Source organism: Solanum verrucosum, unplaced genomic scaffold, assembly GCF_900185275.1.
Source record: "Solanum verrucosum unplaced genomic scaffold, falcon-dt-bn FXZP01001073.1, whole genome shotgun sequence".
Lineage (NCBI taxonomy): Eukaryota > Viridiplantae > Streptophyta > Magnoliopsida > Solanales > Solanaceae > Solanum > Solanum verrucosum.
In genome coordinates, this window is record NW_026020367.1 from 17,501 (window position 1) to 21,793 (window position 4,293).

Here is a 4,293-nt window from a genome sequence, read left to right on the forward strand (position 1 = left end):
AAATTGATTCTTCCTGGGTCGATGCCCGAGCGGTTAATGGGGACGGACTGTAAATTCGTTGGCAATATGTCTACGCTGGTTCAAATCCAGCTCGGCCCAATAATTCGCCAATCCGCCATGAGATGATATAACTCCCTTTGTACTTCAGAAATACCCGATCCGGAGATAAAAAAGAATCAAATTTTCTGCTAGATCCCGTATTTCCCTGGGATTGTAGTTCAATTGGTCAGAGCACCGCCCTGTCAAGGCGGAAGCTGCGGGTTCGAGCCCCGTCAGTCCCGACGGATCCAATAAATATATCAAAAAATCTCTCCCTTTTTCTGAAGGGGACCGGGGGAAGAATTCCATTGTCAAAGCAAAGGGGAAATCCTTATTTCTTTTTTCTTTCCTTTTGGTAGGAGAAAGACATATGCGGTTGGATTAGTACAATTATTGGTAGCATTATAGTCAGTATTCCAAGAAATGCTGGCTTTTTCGATTGCCCCCGATGCATGTAATGGAATCGAGTACTATACTTTTTTGAGGCGCGCATACACAAAAGGAATTCCTTTCTTGTCCAATACAAAATTGAATATAAGAAAATACTTTCCAGAAAAAACAAAAAAAAAACAATTTATTTTTCTGGCTACGGATTTATGGAACCTGACTTACTAGTTTGAAGTTGCAAAATAGATTTCATGCAAATTGCACACTGAGCTTTTGGTATAGGTGTCCCGGGGCTAATAATCTACGAAGAAAGGAGGGGGAAGGACAGATCAACCAAAGATCCTACTCCTCTTAGAAAGGCGAATGAATCATTTTTCCTATTTTTCATTTTGTTTTAAGGCCCCATCGACGAAAGAACAAATCGGAAAATAGTAAATTTGATGAATATTCATTTTATACGGTCTCATCTTTATCACACTTCTTTGTCTTCCAAGTCAAAAATAGTTTCGTTCTAAACTCCTTTCTTTTTCCATTTAGCTTTTATTGTTTGTTTGGGTTTGTAACTATGTGACCACTGGAAGTGGAAGAGCTATTTGATGAGACTTCATCAGATGATTGTACAAGAAGGAACTAGATAGATTAGAGAGAAAAAAAGAACAGATAATAAAAAATGATAAATAAATAAAGGAATTTTGGGTTAGGTCAGCAATCCAAGTTTGGGGCGGTATGGATAAAAGAACTTCCTATGTTATACTATTCAATTCTCGACGACGAATTTATTTGATAGTTCAGATATTGTTATTCATGATATTGATCTGATTCAAGATCATCGAGAGGTAATATTCATTCATTGAATTTACAGGCCAAAGATTTATCATCTCTATGGGATTAAATCCCGAGTTATTGCGAAGTAAAAAACCGATGAGATTATGGAAGTAAATATTCTTGCATTTATTGCTACTGCACTATTTATTCTAGTTCCTACCGCTTTTCTACTTATCATTTATGTAAAAACAGTCAGTCAAAACGATTAATTATTAACTAATTTGAATGAAACTTGACTTCTGAGTTCTTAGCCAAAATTGACGAAATAAAATGAAAAAGATTCCAATTTCATGTCTTAAATGAAATGAGTGGACTAGAATCGGCAGTATTCTAATAGATAGATAGTATGGTAGAAAGAAATAGATGAATCTTTCTACCATACTATTTATTAGTTAGATTCTTGTTATAAAGCTGCCCCCTGGAATAAAATAAAGATAGAGGCTGCATTTGATATGGATCTATATATCAATCTACAATATTATCTTGATATATGCGAATATCAATTCCATATATGGGATTGACATAGCATCCAATTCCATTTATTTGCTATATCTATTTGTTCTGATCAATCTGAATTACTCCTATGTCTTATAGTTTGAATTACTATATTTTTGATTTCCAATATGAATCTCGGTATCTATTGAGAGAATCAAATCAATGAAGCAAAAGCGATAGATATAGGCATATTCAAAAAATCACGTAGTAATCTTTTTTTTAACATTCCCAAGAAGTAAACCATTGACAGTAGTTCCACGGGCATCGAAAAGGAAGAGTAAACCTCACTGATTTTTAACGCCTGAACCATGATATGAAATAAGTCGATAAAGTCTAAAAAAGTCTAAATCCAATTTCAAAAATTCGAAAGCGGTAAATGCGCAATATGTGACTCACCTGACGATCTTATTCTAAATAGTATCTCGTTAGACAACCACTATGTTTATATCCTTTCTTTCTCATACAAAGTGCGTATACACTTAACAAAACCACTTCTTCTTTGAACAGTAAAGAGAGAAACAAATAAAAAAAGGGTCCGGCCCTCCTCAGTATCACCTAGGAAGAGGCCATTAATTGGAATAGAAAATTTAGTAAGAATTAGGTTCGAATAAATTTCCTGGGATCCTTTTCCTTTCGAACTACAAACATGGGAATCGTTGAAATAGCTCTTTGATTGAAAGAGGATGATTCCTATAATACATTACTCCAGTCGAGTCCAATGGAATTTCAAAATGAAGATATTTTTATTTTGTTCCAAAGGTGTTGCAGAACCATCTAGAAAGCAATTGATATTGATACAGTTTGCTTCCTTAACTCAATTAGCAGAACCCCTAGAGTCCACTCCTTCCCCACACTACGAGTGAAAGGGAAAAAGTAAAGACTACCATTAAAGCAGCCCAAGCAAGACTTACTATATCCATATGAATTATGTCCCCTATCTCTATAAATATAAAGGAATTGTTCCATTATTCCTCACTAATACTAATAATAGTAGAATCAATGGCGCAGAGTCAAAAAGAACGAAGACTATTAATAAACCAATCCAATAAATTCGCTCATTTTATAAGAAATTTCTATATGATTTATAATCGGGAAAGATTAAACCCAAGCAAAATCCGCAGTAACATCTCAAGGGAATGTTACTAATGGAACATGTAGTAATAATAGGTCCTATTCTTTTTTTGTTGACCCTCATTTGAATTGATTGGATGCTTGAGCACTGAGATATTTTCGTGAGTTCCTCGTATATAATAAAGTATCTTCCGCCCCCTTCCACAACTATTTCGATTTCCTATCGGGCTCTCCAAGGTCCAGTCATTATACAATGGATTAATAATATAAAATTTTGATTTGTAGTAGAAGGTAATTGCGAAGTCTTGATAGCCCCTCGAGCATTCGAATATTTACTTGAAAGCTAAGCCTAAATATGCAATGCAAGGATATTTACAATTTTTTATAAAAACACCCAGACCAAAACAAGTATCAACAGTCTGCTTTCTCTGCTTCTGCTGGCGAATCATTCGGCGGGTTATATCAACAGAAGAAAAAAAGAGATTTCAAGTTTTTTGTTGATCAGGCGACACCCGGATTTGAACTGGGGAAAAAAGGATTTGCAGTCCTCTGCCTTACCACTCGGCCATGTCGCCAAAATGCTACAAATACAAAATAGATGAAAACTTTCCCGGATTACTGAACTGCTTTTTTATTGTACTTGCACCTTGAGTTCTGTTTTCCTTAATTTTTCCTAAAAGTCAAAGAAATCCTAATCCTTCTTCCCTTTTGATTGGGTTTGATTCATCCTTTCAATTTCGATTGAGTCTATCTCAAAATTCATAATGTTCAAAACTTTCTCTTACCTTTCTATTGAAAAATCAAATGTGGATTTTCAGTCGCAAAATACAAAATTCAACTTTCTGAAAATAGGACCCAGTAACTATTGCCTTAGAATGCATGAATGATTCTTGGATTTGAATCTCCAAATTTTGGTTTCCTAATGACATAAGAAAATACAACTTGATATATGATATATAACTAATCAGTTCAGTATGGATTTTTTCAATCAAAAAATCCTTCTCAATTTGAATTATTAATATTAATTATAACAACAATTATCAGTATATGTAAACCCCCCAAGATAAATTGTTAGACGGATATATATTATTTATATATGTTCCCGATATAGAATTATCAGATATCAGAAAAGTATCATACTTCAATTTGAATTTTGAATTGAATAGAAAATTGAAATTATGTTTTCGGAGAGCACAACCTGTGTTGCCCCGAATAGAACATAAAACGACAATAAAACAATAAAAGAGAAGAAAGACAGATATTATAGATATCTCCACACGTGTTTAAGCCATACAAACCTTCTTTTCTTATACACTTCACAATCGTATTCTACTCAAAAATCCGTAAACAAAATATCTCTCTTCTCTGCGAATCATTTTTTGAACAATGAAATCCATAACATAAAGGGGGGGTAAATGCTAACAAACCGATTCTAATTCTATATATTCTTTCTGATTTTTATGCCTTTATCTCAGC

At 34.0% G+C, this 4,293-nt stretch overlaps 3 non-coding genes across 3 annotated transcripts; 2 read left to right on the forward strand and 1 right to left on the reverse strand.

Annotated features, from left to right (window-relative positions):
- The first annotated feature begins 15 nt into the window (after positions 1-15).
- Positions 16-99, forward strand: TRNAY-GUA (transfer RNA tyrosine (anticodon GUA)). Its single transcript has one exon. It is a non-coding gene; the product is annotated as a tRNA-Tyr (tRNA).
- A 108-nt stretch (positions 100-207) lies between these two features.
- TRNAD-GUC (transfer RNA aspartic acid (anticodon GUC)) lies at positions 208-281 on the forward strand. Its single transcript has one exon. It is a non-coding gene; the product is annotated as a tRNA-Asp (tRNA).
- A 3,039-nt stretch (positions 282-3,320) lies between these two features.
- Positions 3,321-3,392, reverse strand: TRNAC-GCA (transfer RNA cysteine (anticodon GCA)). Its single transcript has one exon. It is a non-coding gene; the product is annotated as a tRNA-Cys (tRNA).
- Positions 3,393-4,293: the final 901 nt, after the last annotated feature.